The 13,808-nt window shown below is 35.8% G+C and overlaps 1 pseudogene; it reads left to right on the top strand.

Annotated features, from left to right (window-relative positions):
- The first annotated feature begins 2,847 nt into the window (after window positions 1-2,847).
- Window positions 2,848-3,213, top strand: LOC138146907 (LYR motif-containing protein 1 pseudogene; annotated as a pseudogene).
- The last annotated feature ends 10,595 nt before the right edge of the window (window positions 3,214-13,808 follow it).

The raw sequence follows: 13,808 nt of genomic DNA, 5'->3' as shown, positions 1-13,808 counted from the left end.
GGTGATCTATTCTCCACCTGAGGGCCTCTAGTGACAGAGAATTCACTACTCCCCTCCAGGTAACCCACTCTACTTTCAAATAGCTCTAGTTTTTAATACATATTTTCTTTCCTTTGAGATAAAATCTATCTCATTGCAATCTTTACCCATGCTCTAACTTCTGCCCTCTGGGACAAACCAAAATATATGAAATCCTTCGTCCATATGAGAGTATGTCAAATACTTAAAGATTTATAAAGAATTATATTTCTTTTAAATTTCCCCTCCTCCAGTCTGCCAATCCCCAGTTCCTTCAACACTGACTTAATATTTGAAGCCTTCAATTCAATGAAAGTATAGGGGAGTAAGAAAATAGTGTGGTCAGAGAACCCCCATAGTTGGGCCCACTCTAGCATTAAAGGATGAGAGGCATATAGAAAACTCAAAGGTGAAGAAAGTTTTGAGAAAAGGTGAAATATGGGGCCATATATTTGTAGAAATTCATAGATATTTTAAAGAGGCAAACATCCAGAGAAGAAAAACTTTTGGTCAAAGATCAGGAATCTGGTCAATTGTAGTCATATGGTGATATGTTTAGGTTCAAAATCTCAAAAGGATTTTCTTTTAATGGAAAATGTCACTTTGACCATAGTTTGCAAGTATTTCAATTTCTCTCAATAACAAATTTGTTGCCTGCTAGAGCAACTTAGGAGGGAGCTTGAAGCAAGGAGGTTTACTTCACCTCTTTTATAACCAGAGTGACATAACACCCTTATCATAGATTGTATTAATCAACAAGTTGAGCACCGACTATGTGCTAGGCTCTAGAAACACAAGTACAAAGAATGAAACAATTGCTACTCTTATTAAGTTTACACTCATATTGAGGATACATGGAGGTTGTTTGAGGTCAGGTGGCCATCCTAGAGATAAGATATGGGAGAAGAGAGGGTCTGCTGCCTATATAGAGTTCTGGGACTTTGATCAGTATTCTCAGTGCTGAAACAATAAGTAGGGTGGGATCGAGTTAAATTTCTGCCTCCAGAGAATGAAAGCTATAGTTTCTTTTAATGAAAAAAATATTTTACCTATACATGACCTGCTTTTGAATTTCCCAAATGAGCCAAGACAGCATGAATTTGGGCTCTGCCAAGATCACTGGAGGAGGGTATAAGCAAAACGACTTAACATATAGATACAGCAGATGCTCTTACAGAGTTTGCATAAGCAACAGGTGGTTAGAACACAAGATATAGTCTTTTGGAAATGAATGGAGAAAATACTCAAAACAGCAATCATTTTCACAGGAATCAGGATGTATGGAAGGAGGAGATGGTCTACAGAGAATGGAGAGGTCCACTAAGAATAGCATCTTGAGATTCAGGTTCAACATAGGAAAGGAGCCCCTCACAATAATGATTGTTGATTTTAAAAACAAAGTATGGGAAAGAATAAAACTGATGTTCACTAGATGGCCCTACTTTGGTCTGCACCTACAATAGGATAGACTCAAACTGAAAATGGAACTCAATATCTCCTTTTATATCAGGTAGTAAGCATCCCATGATCCTTTGGGATTCAAAGAACAAAGCAGACACCAAGTCAAGTCATTCAGGACCAAGGATAGAGCCTCCCAAAGTCAGAATGCCTGAGGTACCTAGAGCCTGTGGCACTAGCTTAAATAATTCTGAACTATTTTATCCTTTATTGAATTGAACTAAATTGAGGAAAATGGCATCTGAATTGGGTCTTGAATGATGTGCAGGAATTGACCAGAGATGGAAGGAGTAACAATCTAGATAAAGGGAATATTTGGAGGGCAGAGGGAGGGAGGAAATGGGAAAGCATAAAGTACAACTGCTGTTTTCCAAACCAGTTTTGTACAACTAAGTTAATGACTTCCAACCCTGGAATATTAAATATGAAACAAGTTATTGTAGCATCATGGAATTATAATCTCTCTATTTGCTTTAATGTTCCAATAGATCTGTAACCTTACTGATGTAGAATGTTAAGCTCCTTGAAGACAGTAACTTTTTGTTTCATTTTTGTGTCCCCAGCACCTAACACAATTCCTTGCATAGAGCTGATATTTAATAAATGCTTTATGAGTTGTTGGGGATGTCCTAACAATAATGCAGATCACAACCCTTCCATCATCTCCCAACCTATACTACTTGTTTCCACATCTTCCCATTAATCTTCCACAAGTATTCTACCAACACTCTGGAAAGAAATCTTCCTCTAGATCATAGGAACATAGATTTAGTACTAATTTTACAGCTGAGGAAACTGAGGCCAAGAGAGCTTGTGACTTGCTTAAGGTTACACAGCTAATAAGTATCTGAGATGAGATGTGAACCCATGACTTCCTGATTTCATAGTGCTCTCCCATTACACCATGTTTTATCTTGACACTGTGTGCAAACCAATGTAACCTTTGCAGTGGTGGGGGTGGGGTTAGGTGAAGAGCTGTAGAGTTGTCCATTAGTTATTCCTGACTGTTCACCAAGTAACCAAACAGTCTTTTCATTCCAGTGATTCATCTCCCTCAATGTTACCTTTGTAACATTGCTTTTCCTCAATTCTTCATCAATAATGTGTTGCAGTCTTCTCATGTCCTCTCTGAATATCTCCATGGTCCTTTGGGAGGGGAGGAGAAAGGAAAAATAAGATAGAGGGAGAGGTGGAAGAAAAGAAAGAAGACAGGGAGAAAGACAACGAAGAGGGGAAGAAGAAAGCCTTTCACGCATTTGTTTAAAATTCCAATCAAGTCAATTTCACAGACCTCCTGATTCTCTCCTCTCATTCCTGGCACTGGGAGGGGGAAGGGAGATAGGCATGATGGACACAGCATGAGTATAAGTGATGACAACAGCAGTACAACAAGAAATTCTGAACATGTACTGCAGGATTTTCAGGTTGCAAGGAGTTGGTGTGCAGAATCAGGGCAGATGAAGGATACCATCAGAGAAAAACAGTACATTATAAATGAATCCAGAATGCCATTCCAGAAAAACAAAAATCTTATGGATTCAGAACTGATTAAACAATGTATAGATGAACATGCAGCAAGAATTGAAATAGGAATACATTATCAGATCCCTTATCCAAGACCAATTCACCTTCCTCCAATGGCCCTCACTCTCCTACAAAGTTATGACTTTCAAAACCAAGAGAAGCTAAGAAACTGTTCAGATCATTTATCTCAAGTTTCATGATGAAGTTTTTTAATCCAAGAAATAGATTCTCTATATGAACTGTGAGTCAAGGAGGGCCTGAGCACAAATTATGTGATGAATCTTTTCTCCTTGACTTAAATCCAGGCAGAGAAAGGAAGGAGAAATAATATAGAGTCCTTGCAATAACTTCTCTTAAACATTCAAAGATTTGAGTCCTTAATCTCATAACACTAATTTAAGTCCTTGAATTTATCAGTGTCAGTGTCTTGCTACTAGACAGGAAGATGTTAACCCCCAAAGATCACTCCTAATCATGACCTTAGTAAGTAACATCTTAGATGAAAGTCTAAACATAGCAGGAATTAGATTTAAATTTAAATTTTAAAAATTAAAAATTTGTGAAAATAATTTATCAATATAGAAATGGCAGTATCTGTTAGCAGCTTCTCTCAGAAGTTTTAAAAATTACTATAAAACCAGATACTATTCTCAGACTTGTAAATCTCTGTGGACTTTATTTTGTTTTGTGTTTGAGTTACGTGGTGCAGTGAATACACTGCTGGACCTAGAATCAGAAAGATTCCTCTTCCTGAGTTCAAATCTGACCTTAAACACTTATAGCTGTGTGACCCTGGGCAAGTCATTCAACCCTATTTGCCTTAGTTTCCTCTTCTGTAAAATGAGCTGGTGAAGGAAATGGCAACCACTCCAGTATCTTTGACGTGAATACCACAAATGGGGTCACACAGAATCAGGCAGGACTAAAATAAAGCACTAAACAAAAACAACAACAAAAGATATTTGATGTTTTTGTTGTTCTCCTGATGTCTTTGGCTGTCAACTCAAAGACACACTTCTTGTTAATATTCAAGTAGGCTATTTTCTCCTTTACCACACTAGCAGAATTCATTATACATGCTCTAGTCCCCTCACTCCTTTAACTGCTAACAGAAGATATAATATCTAAGGGAAATTTTGGAGAAGAGGGAACTATCCCAAATTTTCAAGAACTGATGTAGTATATTTCACTCTGTCCATTATATGCATACAGCATATGAACAAATTCTTAAACCCATGACATAATTCTAACCTCAAAGCCTCACTGCAAACTCATACTACAATCAGTAAAAGTAATCACTATTTGACAACAAAATTGGAATCTCACAAGCAGAAGAGCATGCTGTATAAATTAGAAGGCTAGGCTGATTTTTAAATTACGTACAAAAAGGAAAAGGAAAATCTAGATCAAATAGAGAAAAGACTGTGCCTTTGTGATAAGCCAAGGGAAAACCCCACTGAGAGTCACTGTACATCAGGGTTGTCTTTTATGTTCAAAGCTGATTGGAATCTTCAATAAAAATTGTTCATAAAAATTTCATTCAAAATAATATATGACATATTTTTAAACATTGCAAAAAATCCCATTAATTTCATCATATTGCATGTAGTCTTCCTTTTAGGAGATCGAAATGTTCAGTTGAAAAAATTGAAAAACTTTTTTACTTGATTAATTTTCATATGAAAATTATGCTCACTGACTTTCTCCATATTTACTGTGTTTAATGTATATCTGTGGAATTCTACTCCTATGCACATAAACAAACACAAAACTGCCCTGAAAATTTGTGCAATGATGCCAGAGTCACCTGTGATTTAATCATTGTCCTTTCCATATTGATCATTTCTGATAATTAATTACAGGAAACCATGCTAAAGAGAACTCCAAAAATGAATAAGCCAATGCCAGAATCTTCAGATAAACAATATAGGAACATAAAACAAAAGCCTGACTTCTGATGCTAACAAAGGTATATAATAAATAACTTATTTCATTAAACTTTCTCAAACTTAGTCATGTGTAGCATGACTAATATGGTTATGGCTCTCAAGTTGTTCTAAACAACTTCCCACCTAAAACTCACTAGTTATATGGATTATGGGCTCAGTGATGAGGACATTTCCTACAGTAATACAAATTGCAACCCCTTGATGCCAACATATGTATATGAAGTTTGCCCTCATTCTCCCATAAGTTCATCACCTGAGCCCATCCACTGGACTGGAGGCCTTCCATACTTTTTTCCTGGCACTGTGAGGATATCAATGGAGAATATGGGATCCTAAATTGGGAGTTGGAAATGCCCTTTGGTCATCCAGTTTGAATCCTTCATTTTAAAAAGTAGGAAGCTGAATCTCAAGGAGGTTGAATAACTTGCCCAAAGTCACATAGATAATGTTGGAGGCAGAGTTTGAACCTAGGTCCTCCAACTCAAAACAGTGCCATTACCACTGTATCAGCCTCTTTTCTTGGAGGGGGTGGGGTTCTTTCATATCTTTTATCCTTTACTTCAGTTCCTATTTACAAATCCTTATTTGTTATGTGTTGCAGCATACCCACATATATAATATTCCCTTCCAACGTTCTCTAAATGATATTCATTTTTAATTCTTCAGTAACTATTCCATTACGTGATTCATTGTCATACAATGACACTGGTAGAATATTGGCATTAAAAACATAAGTGAGTCTTTGTTTCTGGGAGAAATTTGGAATCATTAATAGAACTTTGTGGCTTCTTAAAGGTAATCTAGCTTGTTCTCCTGTTAAATTCTAGAATCAACTCATTTTTCATTTACATTATCTATACCAGATTTATATATATATATATATATACATATATATGCATATATATTTATATTGAGCACTATAATGATCTGGATAAAAAATAATCTTTACTTACTTGGCTTTGCCCATGTGGATTGTTAAGCCAAAATTTTGGGGTGGCTACTGATCCCTTTCAGGAGACTGCAATATACTAGAATTAAATGCAACAAGTACAATATCATCTGTATAGAAGAGCTTTGGCAGGGAATCCATTTTCAACTTAGACTACTTACTGGATCTCTTCAATGATGGTGGCAAAATCCTATGGTTAGCACAAACTGCTTTGTTTTAGGTTTCATCTGATCAGATTAATGATCAGAGGGGAATTCAACAAGGTTATCTTTGTTGTCATATCTTTCACAGTTATGAATCATTTTAATGTATGAGTGGGGGATGACTTGTCAGAAGAGAGTCTTTAAGATGGAATTTTGCTTTACCTAATTTACATATATGCATATATAATTTAACGTATTGTATTTATATTAATTCTAAATAAATATATAGAGTAAAATAATAAATCTCTATAAAATACATATAATACCATATATTTGTAAATGTTTATATAATTTTTAAAATAATAAAACATATACTAAGTTACCCTGGACAAGTCACAACCTCTCAGAGGTCTAATTCTCTAACACTATAAATTGAAGAGAAGGTGCCAACCTGGTAGAGGGAATTTTCTTAACTGGGGGTTCCCTATATTGATGACATCACAGATCCAATCTCCATCCTCCATACCATAATTAACAATAAGTAGAATTTTTTTTTATTTTCTACATCTTTCAGTCAGTAATAGGATGGTTGGATTATGGAATATCACTTGTGAAAACCTACCTGTACCTTACTAATACTTTCGTTGAAGATGCCCTTGATGGACACAGAGATTTTTCTCGTAATAAATCTATCAACAAGCATTTATTAAGTGATAACAATGTGCCAGTGTTAAACACACAAAAAAAGGCAAAAATAGTCTCTGACCTTAAGGAGCATAGATTCTAGTACTAGATGGTAAAGTAAGCATGTGGGTTGGGATGTATTGATCTTTCTGGACTCTTCTTTTTAGTATCAAGAAATTACAAGAGTTTTTTTTTTCCCAAAAGGAAAATCAAATATGGAACAGCACTTCTGCCAGGAGTGGACAGAAAAATGCTGACAACAGAGAGAGCAGGACTGCTTTGTTTCCATTTTCTATGCAAAGAAGAATCAGTGCAATGGGCAGAAGTGGCAAAAAGGCAAATTTAGGATTGAGATCAGGAAACATTATATATTGATTAAAGCCATCCAAAAGCAGAAAGGGTGCCTTGAGAAGTGGTGGGTTTTCCCTCCTGAAAAGTCTTCAAGAGAAGCTGAGCAATCACTTTGGGAGTATGTTATTAGATGAGATAACACATGTTAAGCACTTTGTAAGTCATATAAGGCTACATAAGTTCTAGCTATCACTTTTATTATTAATAAATAAAATAATAATAAAATCAATAAATAAAATCAATGGCAATAATATGATATAGTGGCAATTCCTTTGATTTATGGGTTGGAACAGATTGCTGCTGAGATCCCTTCCTACTCTCAAGGTTTCTAATTCTGTTAGTTTTCCATGCCCTCCACAGAAGACATTTTCCTTCCATCAGATACCTTCCTAATGGATCCCTCTGTACTCTCAAAATTGTGCCATCTCCAGCACTGATCTCCTATACAAACACTTTTTCTAAACCAGAGACCTTTCCCATATTTTTTTTTCTCTTAAGCACAACTTCTACCTTCTTTAGAGGTACCTCTGAGGCTATGATGTCAGTGTGAGGCTATGTAAGATGTTATCCAAGTTCAGTGGCACTCAAATGCCTTTGATTATAAAAAATATTTGCCCCCTCTTTCACTTTCTAGTTTCATATTTAAATGCCCTTGGAATGGCTCTCCTTATTTGGGTCTCTCACTAAGCTTTCTCTAGCCTGGGCTTACCTTCCACTACTACTCTTTGTTCTATGAAGCAGTGCTGCTCATAATCATCCATCATCCTTCTCTGGAAGATTTTACAAACAGGCTGATATTCTAAACTTCTGTTGTTGCCCTTGCCTAACCTAGCTCTCCACTTGGCCAATAAGCTGAGGGGTTTGCTCGATTACTCTTTTGATCATCTTGGGTTTTTAAATTTATTTTATTTTTAATTTATTGAATAAAACAAGCATTTCCATAATGTTATAATAAAAATGATGATTGCACATGAAACTGCATCTATTATGTACAACTTAGTATTCCTTTTAAATATCTAATAAAGTTATCATGTAAATTTCTTTTCCTTTTTTTTTCTTTTCCTTCCTCCTGACATTGGCCTAGAGATGGCTACCATTAGAAAAAAAAAGTTGATATATATATATATATATATATATGTGTGTGTGTGTGTGTGTGTGTGTGTGTGTGTGTGTATGTAAAATCACTCTATATATATTTCTATTTATCATTTCTTTCTCTGGATGTACATAGCATCTTCTTTCATATGTCCTTTATAGTTAGTTTTGGCATTTATAACAGTCAAAATTACTTAGTAGCTTGAAGTTGTTCTTAAAACAATATTGCTGTTACTGTATGGAACAATCTCTTGGTTCTTCTCATTTTGCTATTCATTATTTCACTCAGGTCTATCCATGTCTTTCTAAAATCATCAAGCTCATCATTTCTTATAGCACAGTGGTATTCCGTCATAATTATATACCTCAACTTGTTTGGTCATTCCTCAATCAATGGGCATCCCCACAATTTCCAATTCTTTGCCACCACAAAGTTTCTATAAATATTTTAGAACATATAAGTTCTTTTCCTTTTTTCTTAATCATCTTTGGAAACAGACCTAATAGTGGTATTGCTGCATCAAAGGACGTAGTTAAATAAGTCTTTGGTCATAATTGCAGATTGCTTTGCAAAAATGGTTAGATCAGCTCACAATTCCACCAACAATGAATTAGTGTCCTAATTTTTCCACATCCCCTCCAATATTTGTCACTTTTCCCCTTCAATCATTTTAGCCAATCTAAGAGCTGTAAAATGATGTCTCAAGGTTGTTTTAATATGCATTTCTATAATACACATTATATAATAATGATTTAGAGCATTTCTTCATATGACTATAGATAGTTTTGATTTCTTTATCTAAAAACTGCTATTCATATCATTTGACCATTTATCAATTGGGGAATGACTCATATTCTTAGAGATTTAACAAAGTTCTTTTAAGATATGAGAACTTTTTCTGAGAAACTGTCTATAAATTTTTTTCCCCAATTTTCTGCTTTCTTTCTGACCGAAGCTGATCCAGGTTTTATCTGTACAAACACTTTTTTTTAAAGCAATCAGGGTTAAGTAACTTGCTCAAGGTTACATGGCCAGTTATTTCTGGGTGTGGTGCTGAGTATCTGAGCCCAGATTTGATCCAAGTCATCTCGACACTGGAGCCAATGCTCTTACTCGCTGAGCTACCCGGCCACCGCTACAAACACTTTTTTAGTGTAATTGAAATTATACATTTTATACATCACTCTGGTCTCTATCTCTTATTTATTCATAAATTGTTTACTTATCTGTAAGTTGGATAAATAATATATTTCATGTTCTTCAAATTTTCTTGTAATTTCTCTATGTCTAAGTCACGTATCCTTTTTGATCTTATCTTGGTAAATGTTGTCATTTCAGTCATACTGATTTCCAGTTTTCCCAACAGTTTTTACCAAATAATGAATTCTTATCCCAAAATCTTAAGTCTAGTTTTGTTCTTTCTTCTAACAAGTCAGTAATGTGACTGTGCTGAAACAGATGACTCAGGAATTATGGAAGCAAGGGCTTTCTTTTGCTTTTCTTTATATGGTTAGTTAGCACAGTACTCGGCACATATTAGATGCTTATTAAATGCTTGTGGACTTAAATTGACATGTGACAAGTCATTTTCTATTTGTTAGAATATGATTAATCTTTTTTGTGATGTTGGAAAGTTTTCCCTTATAGTTAGATCTTAAATCTACATTGCTCTAAAACAGAGTATCAAATTCAAATAAAAAGGGGCCACCTTACATAAGGAGCTGTGCAGGCCACATGTTGATTTAGAAAATCACATATTAATATTATTTATGTTCTATTATATTTTTTAATACTTCCCAATTACATTTTCATCTGGCTCAGCCTCCTTGCGAGTGCTATGGACTACATACACCTGCCATATGTTTGACACCTCTGCTCTCCTAGAAAGAGGTCTCATGTTTCACCCCTACTTCCTTTTTTCCAGGGACGAATGCCATGCAATAGTTTTAGAATCACCCAACCTAATAAAGGCCAGCTCTTAAAATATATTTCTCTCTACTTTTATCTGCTCCTGGGGAGCCCAAATCTTGGGAAAGGTGGTTATTGCCATCATCAGGACTGTTACTTGTTGCCCCAACAGCTCAACTTTCCTATTTTCCTTAATGTAGCAATACTGTCCTCTCCCTATGAACCATTCTTTCCCTCTATTCTCCTGCAAGAGGTACAGTTGTTCTTTATTTCCATATCCCCCTGGATTATCTGTTTCTATGTATCTTTCTTATATACATGGTATCCCAGTAGCCTTTTTGAAATTTTGGGACAGTATGTATATATTTTTATTTCCCTGTCTTTTGTGTGTCCCTGGAGTTTTGTGTTCCAGACTTTTCCAAGTACTACCCAAGGTCTTAAAAATAGGAAGAATAGAGTAATGATCAATACTTTTCCAAAGTCAGTGATAGCCACATCCTTCACAACACCTTTTGACCCAGTCCCTCTTCTCTTGGACATGTTGGTGTCCAAAATCATATGTCTGTAATAGAAGTCATGGGATCCTGATAACCTGAATGAGAGGTGAGATACCAAATGGCCTATGGTTCAATTTATAATTCTACCCAACTAGAAGATTTTCACTCTAATTAAAGCATAATGACACGTGGTCACTTCACAAATTTGGGCCATTTTGTACCCTCTTTCCCCCATTACCTTTAGTTATTAACATGTATTCTATAAGAAGCAGGTATTGCTAAAAGTAAATTGTCATTTTTTTACAATGTTTATTGGAGTTGGAATTTGGGGGCATAATAATGGAAATAGATTTCTTAAATTTAAAAAATGAAACCATTCAGTAACAATAGGCCCACTCACCCCCTACAAAAGTGGACACAGCTAAATCATGTTTAAATAATAAGTGTCTATCCTGTTTTCCAATCCCAGCATATATGATCACTTCCAAACTTCCTCAATAACTTATTTTTATATGTAATTCCAAAAAGTCCTTTCCTATTTTCTGTTAACTCTTGTATACATCATTGACTGGGTTCTTCATATTTATTCTGTAAGTAGAAGCAAGTATTGGGGTGGCTAGGTGGTGCAGTGAATAGAGCACCAGCCCTGGAGTCAGGAGAACCTGAGTTCAAATCCAACCTCAGACACTTAACACAAAAACTAGCTGTGTGACCTTGGGCAAGTCACTTAACCCCAATTGCCCTACCTTCCCCCCCCTCCAAAAAAACCAAACCAAAACCAAAAAAGCAAGTATTGCTAAAAGTGAACTGGAGTAATATTTTTTAAAAATATTAACATCAGTTAGCATTTGAGAGTATAATAATGGGAGCATATTTCCTCTATGCAAAAAAACAAGAGCTGGATAAATGGGATTCTTTAAAAAGAAGAGGGGCCCTTCTGATATTTTTGCCTAAAGGGTGCAGAAATTGAATTTACAATGTTACTCTCCAGTACTTCAGCTCTTTTTATTTTTTTAATGTAATATTGCCCAACATGGAGGTCAGAGTCTGTGCTTCATTAGAGACCAGGAGTAGCAACATTCAGAAAATAATCCCAATACTGGTAGGCATGCAAATTTGGTGTAGTTTGATGAAGTTTTCAATTATCTGTTGAAGTATAGATGACCATGTTCAATTATCATGTTTAAGTAAATGTGGATAGTGTGAGACCTTTGTTGCTGTTGTTCAGTCATGAATCATCACAGCATGGCAGGCCCTTCTATCTTTCACTAACTCCCAAAGTCTGCCCAAGCTTATGTTCATTACTTCTATGACACTATCCATGTCACCCTCTGCCATCAACCTTATTTTTACCTTCAATCATTCCCAACATCAGGGCCTTTTCTAGTGAATCTCATCTTCTCATTATATGGTTAAAGTATTTAAGCTTCAGTTTCAGTATTTGACCTTCCAGTAAATAGCCTGAATTAATTTTTTAAGTATTGACTAATTTGATCTCCTTGATGTCCAAGGGACTCCTGAAAGTCTTCTCCAGCACCACAATTCAAAAGCGTAAATACTGTGGCACTCAGATTTCCTTATATGTCTGTTTTGGGTAACCGTGCACAGCATAGTTCATAGTTCGTTGAGCTATACAAGCCCCTCCACCATGACAATGTAGTCATCCAGGAGGGGTTCAGGGACCTTAATGTCTTTTTTCCCTGCTATTGTCATATCTACCAAAATCTTAACCTAGAACTACTTTATGTTGCTTTATCCAAATAGGAAATCTAATGTTCCCCCCAACTCCTATCTAATATACATTAACTGACATTTTAATTGTGTGATTCAATGATGGGCAATAGAAAATATGAGAACTTTCTACTCTCTTTGCTCATCCTTCTAGTACATTCTAGAATCCTTCCTGTCTCCCTAACCTTCTGATTTACTATTGCCAAGACCCTAGTTCTTGTATATTTACCCCTACCCCACCCCAGATCTGCCTTTCTATCCAATCCCTTCAACTTGTTACCTACTAAAACCTAAATGTGATTATACAAAAGTCAATGTGATGCACAGTAGGGTACCACCTTTGACAGAAGGCATCATTCTGGCCCATTCATGTTAGACTCTGTGACACTCGAATGGAACCAGAAGTTTAAAGCTGGGAGGAATGTCTGAGATCTCCTAATCTATTTTCTCATTTTATAGATATAGAAATGACTGTCCAGAAAAGTTGTCACTTGCCCAAAGTCACACGGTTATAAGTGACAAAACCAAGATTTCAACCCATACCTTCTTGACTTCAAATTCCATGCTCTTTCTACTCCTCCAGTGATAACTGTTTTTGGTGGCTATTAAGTAAAAGTGTAGGAAAATACAATCTTGAATGATACATGAAAGGGAGGCAGGGGGCATAAACACAATCCCAACACTTTAGAATTAAATTGTGTGGTGCTTTTTCTTAGCAATTTGGAGAAATCAAAGAAGTAAAACCAGGATTAGTATGCGAGGGCATTAACAGGACTCTTCGTCAAAGCCCAATTATGTTTTATACACATTTGCAATAAAGTCATGAGCCATTTTGCAAATCTCTGGAGAGCACATTTAGATATCAAAGTGTAACAGAAGGCAGAATCAAGTCTTGCAGAAGGATGGAAAACCACAGATGCATTAGTGCTGTGGCAATCTGCCAACCGCCTCACTTGTTAGGTCCACAATTGGGCCCATAAATATTTTATAACTCACTCTTTGTGTCTGGTGTAGAGGTCTTCCAAAACTGCTAAGACTCAATGAGCTGTCAGAGGGACATAATGATTTCCTGTTCAAAATTCATCAAAACACACTCAGGCTGTGACTCTGCAGACAATTGTGAAGTGATTTGAGGGATGGGGCTGAGGGTGGGGGATCGTGGTATTTAGATTATTGAGATGCTATCTTCAAGGCCTTGTTGGGAGAAGCACTGAGTTCATTTCCAACCACTATTAGCTAAAAATTACTACTGACTTTCACATAAAATCAGTAGCATAAATATAGAAATTATAGAGTTTTTCTTTTTCTCTGTGAAATTTCTGATAGAAGTAGAAACTGAAGATTTTTAAAAGTCGTTATTGGCACTTGGGCATTGAAATAAATCTGTCATTTGTGTGTTTTGTACCTAATGTATGCTTTTTCCTCTTCACTGAAATTTAATACTAATCTTTTCCAGGTGTTTCTGGCCTTTTGTTGATTTTTTTCTTGACTTCTAGGGGT

Source organism: Petaurus breviceps, unplaced genomic scaffold (genome assembly GCF_028583685.1).
Source record: "Petaurus breviceps papuanus isolate PSGF00001 unplaced genomic scaffold, PetGlider_PUasm1.0 90775, whole genome shotgun sequence".
Lineage (NCBI taxonomy): Eukaryota > Metazoa > Chordata > Mammalia > Diprotodontia > Petauridae > Petaurus > Petaurus breviceps.
The sequence above is the reverse complement of the archived record's forward strand: the minus strand, read 5'-3'. Positions and strand labels throughout refer to the sequence as shown.